Here is a 16,265-nt window from a genome sequence, read left to right on the forward strand (position 1 = left end):
TTAAATTGTAGGACAACATTTCTTCAAAAGTGACATCTTTTGAGCATTTTAGTCCACTAAGGTGCATTCAACTTAGTTATGAACAAAAAAGGAAGAGAGAAAATTGCATCAGAAAATTAATATTTTAAAGAAAATTACTTAGGTAGTGTAAAGCCCAAGGGAAAGTCTCAGATGTTCTTGTTACAATTATTATTGCTGGATGCAAAAATGACATATTTACCTTTCCAGTGGGATAGTTTTATAGCTTTACTAAGTCTACATCGTATTTCTTGCTCGTCCTTGCCAATTATCCTAACTAGTGCTTGCCAGCACATCAGAATAACAGAAACAGCAGAGTTGCATGTGTTATTTCTCTAAAATGTTTCTCCATTATGATCCTTCTGGAGGGGAGGGTCAGTATTCCTTAAGTGGAGAATATATCATGTTCGGGGTTTCCATTTAGAATTGTGTTGTGGAACTAAATCAACAGTGTACAAATGACCTAAGAATCAAAGAGGAATTCAGTGAAAACAATATTTAAAAGGAAGGTTTAATTTTTCTCCTTCAGATAGTTAACGTAAATTCTATTAACTGAGATCTTCAAAATTGAGAGGGCACAAGAAGCAAGTCTTCGTTCTTAGCAGTCTGCAATCCGAGGAGGGTCCAATAGAGGAGTTGCTTCGCCCCTTTGCAGACTCGGTGTTTTCCTTTCAGGAAACACAAAGCCTGCTGTTGCTACTGCATAAATCTTAGTGAACAGCAAATGTCGTCAACTCAAATTTACCAAGAAAATTGACATATTGGAATGGCTGGGGGGGGTGTGGTCAATTGGGGGAAAAGCAGACATATGTAAAACTTTAGACAATAAAAAAAAATGGACGTAGTTGGAGCCACTTAGTGCATCTTTAATTACCATGTCCAAGTATAAGGTCAAAGTCAATTCAGTTCTCTGTGGACATGTTTCCATAAGCAGTGTTAGAGCAGTACTTCCAGGTAGAATCCCAATGCTGAAAGGAGAAACTGCCTCCCTGAAAATCACTTACGTTTCTCTCAAATATTTCTTTTGAGACCCTGATCTCAGTCACTCATGATACTTCTCCATCTTTGAATAATCCTTTAGTTGCCACATCTGCATGAGTTCCATCTTGGGAACAAATGTTTTACGAATCTACACTAAAAAAGTCTTGCCCCTTATATTTTTTTCTGGATAAATCTCCTAAGATATTACTATTTTCCTCCTTCTTCTTGACAAAATTTCAGGGATAAATCTAGTAATTTGTAGAAACTAAGCAATTAGCATCAGTGATGAATCTGTTGGTTTGGAACATTGTTTCTGAGCTAATGCTCAGTTTCAGAGAGGACACATAGCAGTGAGGGGGGAAATGCACTGAGGGCTTCACACCTTTCATACATATTTATTGATAAGTGTTCTTATAACCATTTGGTTGGTCAAGTTGTTTATAGGTGACGGTCCTGGATTTTCTGGATAAGGTCAAAGGTTTCTAAATCCCAGTGGTTAAATTGGCACCAGGTTGCTCAAAGTAGTTGAAATCAACCATCCAACGTTTCATCATAGGTACCCAGAGATTGGGAATCTAATCAATTTTGTTTTGAAGAATGTATTCAACAAACGAGTCTTCTTTTAGGAAGCCAAATCCATGCCAAATGGTACTTTGTTTCCTTGATCATGTACGGTTACCCTGAGGATGAGCAGGACATTTTTTAAGTGAAATGGAGTTTCAAAAGATTAGGATTCTTCAAGATCCTCTTCCACCTTCTCCCCCATTTTCTTCTGGCCTTACACAGAGCCACTTTCCAAGAAGCTAGAGCCTTCCAAGCAGCAAGCCTTTCTGCACATGCTTATTAAAGAAAGACATGACATTTTGTATGAAAATGAGATCAGAGAGATGAAGTACACAGACTACCCTGGAGAACATTTGCACTTGAAAGGTGTGAACAGTGTTTCTTACAATCATATAGTTTACACCCTTGCAAGCCAACCATTGCAAAGCATATGTACCACAGATTTTTCTCTATACTGTTAAATTCTCTAATTAAGAAATTCTTGTTCTAAAAAAGTCCTTGATTCAAAGTTACTAAGTTCCCAATATTTCATTTTCAGTTTAAAAATTTAGAATATAAAATGGGTATCCTATCTAATAAAAGAGAAACATGGTAATTGGCGTATCAGGGTGATATGCAAATTAACTGCCAGCCAAGATGGCCGCCGGCAGCCAGGCAGCTTGAAACTAACATGAGGCTTGCTTGCTTCAGTGACGGAGGAAAGCAACGTTCCCCGCCTGCCTTGCCAGGCTCTGAGCGGGCAGTTTGAAACATTTTAACAAACATAGAAGCTTAAAAAAACCCCAGAAACCACCTTTCAGCGAGCTGGGATCTCAGAGCTGGAGTCAGAACTGGAGTTATACATTGTTTCGATTATAGAACTGAAACAAACCAGTTACCTATTTTCAGCAGCGGAGGCCTAAGAGCTGGAGCCTCAGAGCTAAAGCTGGCCCAATATTAAAAAAAAAAAAGAAAAAAGAAAAAAAGGAGCGGTTGGGAGCTTCTGTCACCTGCCAGCCTGAAAACAGCCCTCAGCCCCTCACCCAGACTGGCCAGGCACCCCAGTGGGGACCCCCACCCTGATCCAGGACACTCTTCAGGGCAAACCAGCCAGCCCCACCCATGCACCAGGCCTCTATCCTATATAGTAAAAGGGTAATATGCCTCCCAGCACCGGGATCAGCGGAGCCAAGAGGCCTCCCAGCATCGGGATCAGCGTGACAGGGGGCAGCGCCCAAACCCCCTGATTGCCCTGCAACTCTGTGTGTGACAGGGGGCGAGGCCACAACCTCCCTATCTGCCCTGCTCTGTTCGTGACAGGGGAAGGCGCCCCAACCTCCTGATCAGCCCTGCTCTGTGCCTGATACGGGGGAGCTCCCCAATCTCTGATAGCCCTGTGGCTCTGTGTGTGACAGGGTGCGGTGCCCCAATCCCTTGATCGGCCCTGCTCTGTGTGTGACAGGGTAGAGCCATAACCTCCCCATCGGCCCTTCCCTGAGTGTGAGAGTGGTGGCGCCCCAACCCCCTGATCAGCCCTGCTCTGTGGGTGATAGAGGGCGGCACCCCAACCCCCTGATCCACGCTGCTCTGTGTGTGAAAGGGGGCGGTGCCCCATCTCCCCTATAGGCCCTACTCTCTGAGTGACAGGGGGGGGCTCCCCAACCCCCTGATGGGCCCTGCTCTGGGTGTGACAGGGGGCAGCGCCCCCACCCCCAGATTGGCCCTGCTCTGTGCATGATAGGGGGTGGTGCCGCAACCTCCCCATAGCACCTGCCTTGAGTGTGACAGGGGGCGGTGCCCCCAACGCTCCAATCGGCCCTACCCTGAGCGTGACTGGGGGTGGCATCACAACCTCCCAATCCACCCTGCTCTGTGCATGACAGGGGGCGGCGCCCCAACTCCCCAATCGGCCCTCCTCTGAGCTAGACCAGGGCCTGCACCTAAGGATTGGGCCTTCCCTCTGTCACCCGGGAGCAGGCCTAAGCCAGCAGGGCGTTATCTCCCGAGGGGTCCCAGACTGTGAGAGGGCACAGGCCAGGCTGAGGGACCCTGTACTGCTGAATATTCAGCCATGAATTTAATCAAATGAAATATTTTGTAGTTGAATATTTATTTCTACTCTCAAATCACAGAATTCTTGAATTGGAAAGGCCCTTAAGCAACTATCCTTTCCAAAGCCATCATTTCATACGTGAGGATATTAAGGCCCTGACAGATGAAGTAACTCAGACTCACTCTTTCTTCTTCTTTGAGCAGTAACATTAAAACAACCACATTTTAAAAAAGATTTTACTTCATATTATATTCAGAAGACACAAACATGTTCTCTTTATAGAATTCCCAATTCCTAAAATCAAACATTTTAGTCCTCTACGTTTTAGCACTTTAGTACAAATTTAGTCATAAGGGTTTGATCATTCCCATTTGACATTCCCGTTCCTTTAATCTTAGACTTTCCCCATAGTTTTTCCCATAATGTCATCTGAATTTTGTAAAAAAAATTAAGATTCTACAAAAATGTTATATAAATTACAAATATTATTTTTATATGACAAGATCTTTAAACAATGCATTGTGAGTTTCTGAAATAAGTGCAAGTCTATAATTAAAAAACAAATTCATTTATTGCTTTAAAATATTCCAGAAAAAAAAGGTGGAAAAATAGATAAAATAAGATCATACTTATAATTTAATTACAATTGCTATAAAATTATAGTAGTAATAGATATATGTGTTTTATTGTACTATTTTATTTAGTAAATATTTGAAATTTTTCATGTTAATATGTTTATGTAATTTTATTTTTTAATGTTTATTTTAAAAATCATTCTATGTACTTACCACCTTTGGGTAGAACTTAGTTACCAAGTCTCAATGTATATCAAGTCTCAATTCTAATCAATAGTAAAAAAGTAAAAGAAATAAAATCAATGTTTTGTCTTTTAATTGTGTAACAAAATCATATAACTTTACCTTAGCTATCTTATCAATTTTTAAGTGACTAATTCAATAGTGTTAAGTATAATCACATTGTTGTGCCATGGATATCCAGAACTTTTTCATCTTGCAAAACTATAGTTCCCCATTAAATAACAATTCATTAAATAAACTGGAACAACCCATGACCACTCCTCATTTCCCTTTCCCTCAGCCCCTGGCAACCACTACTTCCTGTTTCTATGAATTTGACTACTTTAAATATCTCATGTAAGTAGAATCATAGTGTATTTGTCTTTTTTTGTTACTGGTTATTTCACTTACACAATATCCTTAAGGTTCATCCATGTTGTAGCATGTGACAGAATTTTCTTCTTTTTTTTAAAATCTGAATAACATTCCATTGTATGTACATGCTACTTTTTTTTTCTTTGTCCATTTATCCACCAATGGATATTTGGGTTATTGCCAACTCAAAAATCTTAATCTTAATATATTTTCTGAGGAAACTGAAATAAAAGATGCCATGAGAAAAACTCAACTAAGCAACAAGGAGGAAAAATGGACACGTAACGGGAACAAAGTCCACCTGATTGATATTCATTACTGCAGGGACTACAGGAAATTGAGCATACTTACTATAAATTAGTCAGTGGGTCTATAAGAAACTACATTTATTTTTTATCTACTTTTGTTTTCTAATCCCCTCTTATTTTGGTACCCTTTGTTGATAGAACTATTCAAAGGATATTGAGAGATATAAATACATTTGTACTCCCTTAGTCTAGAGATACAGCTGTAAGTAATATGGCTTGACTGAGAAGACATCATGAAGATTAGGAGGGTGTCAAATTCTTCAGACTAAAACAATTTTTATTAATAAAAACAATTTTTATTAATTTTTATTAATAAAAAATAGTAATTATTTTTTATTAATAAATAATTAGGATTTACATTTAAATCCTAAATTTGTCAAAGAAATGGTTACAGGTATTCCATGGTTTATTTTAATGATGTATTTAATAAATCATTTGCTTTCTAAAAGGCTGAGCACTGTGCTCCATTTAGCAACTTAGAAAAGTTTCCTGAATGACACTGGGAGGATAATTATTTATTATTTATTAGAGGGAATGAACCTACCATAGAGGGTATGGCTCTTCAGATGATTGTACTCCATCTGATTCCATGAGGGATAAAGTCCATCTAAAATCACTTATTTCTTGGGAACTGAGAAGCCACTGCCACCTTATGGGAGCCACTTTTGTGTTTTGTATTTTGCCTCTAGTTCACTTTCTCAGCTTCCACTCCAGGGGGTCACTGATCCCTTGGGCTCATTAAATTTCTGGCTTGAATTATATGGAGTGATTAATGGTGGTGAGCCTGGTACAGGCTGAGGTCACTGTACTGAGCATCCTGTATGTCAGGGACAAATACGGCAGTGAACATCCACCAACTCACTTTTCCCCTTAGCGACTGTAATTTATTCATCCCAGAGTACACTCAACCATCTGCTAGTTACTTTGTTTTCTTTAGGCATTATTTCCTTCTATTGGCTAAGCCAGGGCACAGGTGAAAAGTGGTAAGAAGCAAAGGGAAGTTGCTGTTGTTGGACACAGGAGGGGTGAGTTGAGCTCCCCAGGAGGAAGAGCATTCAGCTCCACAAAAAGGCCTAACTGTATTGTCGAATACTTAAATCCCTGTCTACTAGGAGCATTTGGGCCAGGCCCAAGCATAACTAGTGAAGGCTAGACCCCTGGGGTGAGGAGTGTAAAGCTGGGGAATTTTAAGCATCCTTAATAGTAGCCTCGTAATAAACTGATGCTCTGAATCTTTGCTAGAGTCTGTACATGACTGGGCTATAAATTTTACATTTGGCTAAGTGACTCGTAAAGAAACACCCACCTGATTTCAGACATGCATTTTTGGCAGCCAGGGCACTCGCTAAATTAGCTATGGTTCTATTTTTAACTCCTTTCTTTCTCTGCTTAAAATACAATGATTCTATCTGTATAGTTTTATAACTATACCCTCTACTATTGCTTATTAGACCATCTCTTGGGCTGTGAGATTACGTTTTTAAATACCCAAAACATTGGATTTTTTTTTTTTTTCATCTATAAGCTTCTGGCTCTGTGAGCTGTTTTTCATGAAAGAAACTATAGTAAGTGATTTATCAAAGTGCATTTCAGCTTATTTGTACCATCGCAATCTCTGCTATTACAGAGTGATAAAAATATAAAAACACTTTTTCTTCAGGAAGAGTTGAAGTATCTCTTGTCTGGGGAGGTCCAGTGTTGACTTGAGGAACTTTGGTCAAGCTGGTATTTGACCTTTGGCAGGAGACTGCCCTGGGTCTTATATTCCCAACAAACTGGGCCCAAGACAATAGCATGCTTTATAGCCCAGAGCCTGGTCAGTGTGTTTCTCCAAGGAAGACCTCAAGCTGAAAAGCCAACATGCCTGACAAGCACCGTCAAGGTACCAAGGGCATAAGCACTAGACATTGGAAAACAAATGGAAAAGCACACACAGCTACATCTGGAATCCTAATGGGCCGCCAATGGTTCCCAGCTACAGGAAGAATTACCCGTGTTATTTTATCATCCCTTGCGCTAACTTCGCTGTTTATGTACAGCAATAAATGATTTTTTAAAAACATATTTGGGTCATTATGTCATATACCACCAGCAAGTAAGGTTGTTTTATTGTGCTTGGAGTCAAAATACACTGCTGTACCCAGATGGACGGGAAGTTTAAAATCTCTTGTCCTTCTGTATTTATTCCTCTTGGATAAATGAGTTAAGTTTTTAAAAGGGAAATTGAGAATTTTTATGGCTTCTACTCCCACCTTGCCAATAAAATTTGCACCAGTATTTTTCTACCCAGCAAAGGTGCTTGGCCAATGATAACACAAAATGGTAATGCAGAAAGCCAAACAGCTTCCAACCAACAGGAAATGCCAGAGACTTTTTAAAAAACACTTTTAGCAAGTTGGATTCTTCTTCCACGGCTATGCTGTAATCAAAAAGTAAGTGCAGATGAGGAATATGGAGTGAAATCCAGAGGTTCAAGCTGTCTCTTCCTCATGCAATGATATGTGGGTTTCTTCCTTCCTTTCTGGTCATTGCAGGCAGTTTAAAAATGCACCTGCCCTGTTAACTCCTTTATCATACATACCCAGCATTTACCAACAAGATGAAATTTTTTTTATATATATTTTATTGATTTTTTACAGAGAGGAAGGGAGAGGGATAGAGAGTTAGAAACATCGATGAGAGAGAAACATCAATCAGCTGCCTCCTGCACACTCCCTACTGGGTATGTGCCTACAACCAAGGTACATGCCCTTGACCAGAATCTAACTGGGACCCTTGAGTCCACAGGCTGACGCTCTATCCACTGAGCTAAACTGGTTAGGGCAAGATGAAATATTTTTGTAGTTTAAAAAAAATTCCAAAATGCCTATCTCTTTATAATGTATTTGTTTGCATGCTCTTCAATCTATAATCTAGTTATCTAGTTGGTTTCTTTTCCTACCCTTTCCAAATGTTTAAAGCTCAAGTCATCCAGATATGCTTCCATTTCATTATTAACAAAGGAAAATTTTCTTTTACATGAATAAAGAAAGTTAAGGACTTTACACTTCAAGGGAGGGAAAAGGAGAGGAAAGGCTAAGAAAAGCAGATGTTCAGACATGACTGACCCACCTCCCCAGAACTGGTTCTGGTGCGAGTGTTTGGTTTCTGACGCAGAGGATGCTGGCTTTCCTGTTTACTTAGTGAGCCCTGTCACTGGTTTACAGGTGGCCTGGAAAGAAGATTTAGGAAATGTTTTCTCTCACCATAAATGAACATCAAATTATTTTACAATGTGCCCTGGGACATACATCATGACAGGTTGGAAGCTAAAGACAATCTCAAAGCAGAGGTGAAGGTGGTGGGGGTGAGAAAATATTGGGGGGAGAGGAAGGAGTAGCTGAGTGTTGAAGGAAGTTGTGAAGAACTTTGCTTCAGAATTCTTGGTGAAACATTGTTATAAATTTTTCAAATGTTTACTAAGAGATAAGTCATTGTGCTCTTTAGCCTGGAACACATCCTTTCCCTAGCCCCCTACTTTGGCAGAATTTCTAAGTTCTGGTCATTCTTGCACTGTAACAGACTTTAATTTTCCAAAAGATCCCCTTTAGTATACAGTACCAAGTTCCCCAGAACCATCACCGAAATCTTATTTTGCTACTAACAATCAGTCTTCTTAACAAAGCAGTTAACTTGATTCTGAGTTTTACCCAAATTCTCTACAGGAGGAAAGCCTAAAATCAGCATTGCTTTCATATGAAGAAACCATTACTTGATAACTTATCAACTAAGGGCTAGTATTCCTTCTTTATTTTCTCCTTTTTTCATGCTAATTACATTGATCTTTTCCTTTTGTCCTATTAACACTTTTTTTTTTTCAGAAATATTAATGGTGATTTCTTCCCTTTTTCTTGCTCATGTTCTGGGCCTGTCCTCCTGACACACGTCTAGATTACATTTCAGCAGTATCTGATTCTCATCACATCTCACATTCCCAGAGAATTTCGGAGCCACTTCTATTTCTATGTTCGCCTTGCTCAGAAGTCTACACAGATGATCTATGTCAACTCATGTCCCTCCTCCTTCAGAATGCTGCCAGGAATCACCTCCTAAACTCAGTTGAATGGATGGCTCCATTCAACTGAGTAACTTTGACAATACTGTTTGCACACTGACGAGAGAAATCATTTAGGACAGTGATGGCGAACATATGACACACGTGTCAAAGGTGACAAGCGAACTCATTTTTTTGGTTGATTTTTCTTTGTTAAATGGCATTTAAATATATAAAATAAATATCAAAAATATAAATCTTTGTTTTACAATGGTTGCAAATATCAAAAAATTTCTATATGTGACACGGCACCAGAGTTAAGTTAGGGTTTTTCAAAATGCTGACACGCTGAGCTCAAAAGGTTCGCCATCACTGACTTAGGAAGATGTCTCAGTATTCTGCAAATGTTTTCTATTTTTTCTATAATTCTTCTGTTCCTATTCTTTTGTTTTCCCATTAGCATATATCTTCTTGTCCTAATTTAAAGTTAAAGCTTATAGTGAATATGGAAAGATCATATAACCAAATACTTTTTGTGAGTTTCTTGAGTTCTCCCTTCTGTGTTCACTATATTATATGAAAGGAAATCAAGAAATATGGCTACCTGACTGATCCAGTCTGAAATTGTTTTTCTTGCTGTTTTGCTCTTTGGTCTGGTATAGCTAAGCATATCTTAAATGATCACTCACTGACCTTTGTTATCATCTAGGTGTCACAGCCATTAGACTCAAGATTTCTGAGGTGACATAGGGTATACCCACCTTCTATTTGCCAGTACAAAATGAAGAACAATAGAGATGAAAAAAATTATAAATTGAAAAATTTTTTCGGGGGGGGGTTGGTTGCCTCTAACCTCCTCTTCAACATTTGCAAGAATATTCTCTCCTTTCCCAAACTAAGGTGTTATGTGCCTTCTTAATTTATAACATCTCCAATAAAAACAGCAAGATGTGATATTACTTAAACTTTGAAATGAGTTATCACAAAAATATTCACTCTTTTATAAGTGTTCAATTTTTAGCCTCATTCTTATTATGGAATAAAGTATCTCCAAAGAGAGGAGTTTAGAGAATATTCAGAAAATGAGAAAAATATTGAGGTTTGGGCATTTTGGGTCTTATGGACTATAGAGTGAACTTGCTTCAGTTTGGGGGGACATTTTTCTCAATAAGGGCCTAGTAGGGCTTGTGATTTTCCATGTTCCTTAATGCAGAGATTCCTGAGCCCTAAGAGTCACAGATACCAGAGGTCCTATACCCCCAAACCGGCCTGGGTCTCCTAGCATCAGTGCCATTCATACATCTCCTTTACCCCCACCACAGTTACATGTTCCCTCTTTGCTTCTTCTAGAAAATAATCCGTAATCCTGTCATTCAAAGTTTCAGTTATTTCCAATACCTCAACCAATTGAATGACACCAGGGATCAGGGAACAGTTGCTAAGTAATTATCAGTTGAGGCACCATCAGCCCAAGGATAGGAACCATCAGCCCCAGTACACACATGGCTTAATGTCAAAGCATCATGGTAATTAGCAGATTTGATCCTGCTCCTTTGCCCAAGTCCCTGAGAGCATGTCCCAATAAAGTTTATAGGCATTCATTGACATAGTCACTTCTCTGTCTTATTGGCATCATTTTTAACTGAGGTACAATTGTAGTTGCAATACAAATAAATAATGCAATAATTAATATTTTAAGAATTAACTCTATGTTTCATGTATTAACAACTTAAACTTGCTTTTGCCCACACCTGTGTTGAAAATGTACAACTTGATAATTTTATATATATACATATTTATTGATTTCAGAGAGGAAGGGAGAAGGAGAGAGAGAGAGACATCCATGAGGAGAGAGAACCATTGATCGGCTGCCTCCTGCACGCCCCCCTACTGGGGATCAAGCCAGCAACCCAGGCATGTGCCCTTGGCTGGAATTGAACCTGGGACCCCTCAGTCCGCAAGCTGGCGCTCTATCACTGAGCCAAGCCGGCTAGGGCAACTTGATAATTTTTGACATTTGTATAAACCTGTGAAACCACTACAAGTCAAGATATTAATGAAGATATCCATCACCCCCCAAAGTGTCCACATCTCCTTTGTTATCCCTCTCTCACGTTCCTGCCTCTCCCCAGACAACCACTGATTTGTTTTCTGTCACTACAGATTAATTTGTATTTTCTAGAATTTTACATAAGTGGAATCCTATTGTATGTGCCCTTTTTCTTTGATTTCTTTCACTCAGCACAGTTATTCAGATATTCATCTATGTTGTGGTATGTAGTTGTATGTATCACTAGTATGTTTACTTTTGTTGTTGGGTAGTCTTTCATTGTATGGATGTCCTATCTGAGAGGCATTTAGTACTGAGCCTCTTCTATGTGGCAGGTACTGTGCTAGACACTGGAATATAATCACTAAAGTCTACATCCCATCACTCAAGGATCTATTTGATGTCTAATATAGATACAGAAAGGTAACTTGGCAATTATAGTAAAGTTTGATCTGTGCTGTAAGGGAAGTAAGCACAGGGCTTTTGGAACCTCAGCAAAGACCATGTAAATCAGGCATGGAGGAGGGAGTTCAGCAAAACCTCTTAGAGGAACTTGTGCTTGGGGCGGCTTTTGGTGGGTAGGCAGAAATTTGTTTCAGGAGGAGGTCAGAGAGCTACAGGTAGCTCTATATGCCTGGCATGGTGGGGATAGATGAAGCTAGTGAGAAGAAACTAATCATACGCTAGTTAAGAAATTAATTATATGTTGAAATTTATTGAAGGGATTCAAATAGCAATTGAATGACATCATTAAATTTACTTTTTACTGTGGAAGAAGGTAAGGCTAGAGATAGGAAGACCAATTAAGAGGTTATTAAAGTAGAATACATGAGAGTGGATAGTGGTTTAGGCTCAGATGGTGGATGTAGAGACTGGAGTAAGTAGACAGACCAGAAAAGAAGTGACAGAGACAGAGGAAAGAGAATTCTAAGTTCTCATTGATTGACTGATCAAATGTGTGGGGAAAAGTCCAGTGGATTCCCATAGTTCAGGCTTGAATAACTAGGTAGACAATGGATTAAGAAGTGAAAGTAGGGTTGGGGAAGAGGACAAATTCATTCTAATTTTGAGTTCAAGGATGAGTTCTAATATTTTGACATTCAAACGGAGAAGTCTGGAATTTAGATGGATGTAAATATGGGTTTAGACTGTGCAGAAGTTTGGAGATGGAGATATACTTCTCCTCATATTTGCAGGCTTGGAGGAGAAAAAAGATAGAGAATGGAGAAGAACAGAAGGCTTAAAATGCAGATCTTGGAAACACTACCTCTGTGGGGGTGAATTAAGTCATGAATCTTATGTATTTACTAGTGGCCTGGTGCCTGGATTCATGCACACTGAAAGGAAAATAAGTAGATGAAATATTTTAATATAGCTATTTGCCTTTTCTCTGTAATGGACACCAGTCATCACCTGCAGGGTGATCAGTGGGGTAAGAGGGCCTCACCTGGCTCCCTCAGCAACTGGGAGCCAGGTGGTGGCCCCACCCCCCACTGCCACTGCTGGTTGCTGTCTGCAGGGTGATTGATGGGGCAATCGGGCCCTGCTCACACCCACTTGGCCTGGCGCCTCCCACTCACCTGCTCCACCATCCCGTGGAGGTCCTGCTCTCATCAGGGCCCATTGAGGCTGGCAGCACCTCCACTGCTGCCCACTGCCAGCACCACGTCACCAATGCCTGCCATGTTCCGCACCGCCCCCTGGTGTTCAGCACACTTCAAAGCCAGTGGTCAAACTCCCAGTCAAGGGGACAATTTGCATATTGGCTTTTATTATATAGGATTTCTGCTACTTAACTAGTATGTAAGTTCCTGAAGGAAGAGGCTTTGCCTTGAACTTTTCAGTTACCCAGGGCCTCTGACAGAGGAGGGGTTCAAAACTAACTGATTATTTGCAAATTAGGAATACAGTCATTGTGGGTCTCTGAGAGGCTGATTCATAAGGTGCACTAAAATTCTGAAGCAATTGGTTTGTAAGAGGCAGGGCGTGAGTTTTCACCACCACACAGATGTGATCAATTTCTGTTCAGTAGAAGCAACATTGCTAATTACAGAATTTTCTGATATTTAACTGCATATATAACAAGGAAAGGTACTTCTTGTTCCTAAACCAGTAAAGTGGCTTTAGTCAGTGCAGCAATGGGCTTAAACATATAGCTAAGTAAAAATTCATATGGCAGATTGAAAATCCAATTTTGCCTTTTATTTCACATCATGCAGAACTTAGCAGGTGACAATTTAAATACATTTTTGCTTGAGTTATTAAGATTCCCAATTCTCTGAACAGCACCACCACCAAAACTAGGAAAGCCTTCTAATCCAAATTAAATCTAAAGATTGTAAATACGCTTTCTTTAAATTAGATTAACTTGAGGTAAATGAGTGTAAGAAGGTCAGGAAAACTTCAGTGAATTAATCATCATTTCTCACACCACATCGAGTGGGGAAACTGGGATTTAAGCAATTTCTGCTAGGGAATTGTGTAACGTCCTTCCTCCATGATCTCTCCCCCATAATACATTAAGGAGTAACCTTTACTTGCCATAGAAAAACAGACATGTGAATTCAATACTCTCAGTTTGTTGATATGTTTTAAAGCTGCTGAGCAAATAGACTGCAGAATGTGACTTTTTTTTTGCTTCAACTGCCACATGCCCAGCTCAGGACATAGCACACTGTCTATTCTGATTTCCAAGAAAAGCAAAAATATTGTTATGTTGAGGAAGAAAAATTCTTATTCTTGATATCATCAAACTGTTGTTTCCAAAATACCCTCCAATTTCTTCTAGGTAGAGAACTTTACAAATGAAATAAAAATAATTTCATTTTACCATCTCCAAAAGGTGACTAACAATTCTCAAACTAATTTCTTAGACTCTCTCATTTTTTGAAGTTTCTTTTTAAAAACAGAAAACAACAATGTAGTTTCAGGTACACTTCCTAACTCTTTACAGAAATATCATTTGGATATAACTTGATTAAAAAATTAATATGCAAAATCTTTCTGAAGAAGATAAATTTGGAGGATATTAATTGTATTTTAAAAGCATTCTTCACATTAGTAGATTATCCTTCAACATACTAATTTCTTCAGCAAACTTAAAAAAGCAATTTATAAAACTTTTGTTCACAGAGCCTTTGGGGAAAATATCTATTGTGTAATCAAAATATTGTGAATATTTTTTTATAAAAGTGAGTCCAGGCTACTCAAACTATCGTTCTCTTCTGTTTCCTTGTGCATATTTCATTTCCTCCTAACATGTCAGAGCCTACCAACTCTGTACCACCAGTTCAGATCATTTTTCCTGCTCTCCAGACATATATGTTTTACTCCTTATAACACATTGCCATTTTTTAACCCCTGGGAATCCAAATTCGATGCATTCAGGACTGCTAGCATTACTCCGTTTTCCAATGCCTGCTCCCCTTCCAAATCCTGCTCAATCAGCCATCACTAGCCCAAGTCAGGAACTTGGGGTCATCTTCAAATCCACGCCACCCTTAAACACAGATACAATGCAAGTCCTGTCATTTTCCACCTCCTTAATATTAGTCAAATGCTTCCACTTCTCTCCCTCTACTATTCATCTTAGCTCAGACCGACTCCACTCTCCTGATACGAATGCATAGCTAACTCTGCAGTTGTACCCTTCTCCAATCCACTCCCCATATCACAGCACATGATCTTTTCAAGTGAAAATCTAAGTAAATCTGCTTAAGTTATTTTTTATTTTAATTTAATTTTTATTTCTTTTCTTTTTAATTTTCAATTATAGTTGACATGAATATTATATTAGTTTTAGGCATACAGCACTGTGGTTAGATATGTATCTACCTTATGAAGTGATCTCCCCAAATAAGTCTAGTAAACATCTGACACCATCATACACAGTAACCATCATACACAGTTATTACAATATTATTCACTATATTCCCTATCTGGTACTGTATATGGCTGTGACTGTTGTTATAACTGTACTTTTGTACTTCTTAATCTTTCACCTTTTACACCTGAATCCTCAACCTCCTCTCTCCTCTGGTTCTCTATATCTATGAGTTTGTTTCTGTTCATTTGTTTATTAGTTTCCACATATAAGTGAAATCATATGGCATTTGTCTTTCTCTGTCTGACTTATTTTACTTAGCTTAATATCCTCTAGGTCCATCCATGTTTTCACAAATGGTAAGATTTCATTCATTTTTATGGTAAGTAATATTCTATTGTATATATGTACCACATCTTCATTATCCACTCATCTATTGATGGATACTTTGGTTGCTTCTATATCTTGGCTATCGTTGGTAAGGATGTGAGAAAAGCAAAGCCTTGTGCACTGTTGGTAGGATTGTAATTGGTGCAGCTACTATGGAAAGCTGTGCGGAGGTCCCTGAAACTTTTAAAAATAGAACAACCATAGGACCCAGCAATTCCACTTCTGGGTTGTTAGCGGAAGGAATTTAAAACAATAATTTGAAAAGGTATATCCATCCCTATGTTCACTGCAGCATTATTTACAATAGCCTCTTTCTACTCCTCCCTATATTCCTGTCTGAGCTTCACTCATATAGAGCTACCTGCAGCCCGTGTGCCCCCTTCTGTCACTTCAGTTGTTCTGCCTAAGATGAATTTGTGACCCTCTTAAACTTTTTCCCAATTATTTCTGCTTACTTGTCCTTGATGTCTCATTGTAGGATGTTACCTTTCCAAGAAACTTCCTCTGACTAGTCTCCACCCATTATATATATATAGACAGTGCCCCTCCTACATGTTCTGGAAGTTCCCTGCACTTACCTAGACTATAGCACTTATTACCCTTTATTGTACTTGCTTGTTCCCTTGCCTGTGCCTTCTTTTAGACTATAAGCTTTTTGGGGGTAGGGACTGTGCCTTCCTTTCCATTGCATCCTCAGTGCCAAAAACAAAAGTCTAGCACAGTGATGGCGAACCTATGACACACATGTCAGAGGTGACACGGGAACTCATGTTTTTGGTTGATTTTTCTTTGTTAAATGGCATTTAAAAATCCTATCTAATAAAAGAGAAACATGGTAATTAGCGTACGACCACTACCCTTCCCATTGGCTAATCAGGGCAATATGCAAATTAA

At 39.1% G+C, this 16,265-nt stretch overlaps 1 long non-coding RNA gene across 10 annotated transcripts in view; it reads right to left on the reverse strand.

The window, feature by feature from the left end:
- Positions 1-16,265, reverse strand: part of LOC107184592 — a 103,639-nt gene that overhangs the window by 23,349 nt on the left and 64,025 nt on the right. For 5 of the 10 annotated variants that reach the window (XR_001515472.1, XR_001515477.1, XR_001515471.1 and 2 more), the window contains exons 6-8: positions 8,187-8,286; positions 5,620-5,892; positions 4,384-4,429 (exon numbers count right to left, since the gene is read on the reverse strand). The exons of 2 other annotated variants lie outside the window; for them this stretch is intronic. This is a non-coding gene — a long non-coding RNA (uncharacterized LOC107184592). Of the gene's footprint in view, positions 1-4,383; positions 4,430-4,971; positions 4,989-5,619; positions 5,893-8,186; positions 8,287-16,265 lie in introns of those variants that run through there. 3 more of the 10 variants (XR_001515478.1, XR_001515473.1, XR_001515479.1) reach the window with 3 other exon arrangements.

The sequence above is a fragment of the Myotis davidii genome, unplaced genomic scaffold (assembly GCF_000327345.1).
Source record: "Myotis davidii unplaced genomic scaffold, ASM32734v1 scaffold304, whole genome shotgun sequence".
Lineage (NCBI taxonomy): Eukaryota > Metazoa > Chordata > Mammalia > Chiroptera > Vespertilionidae > Myotis > Myotis davidii.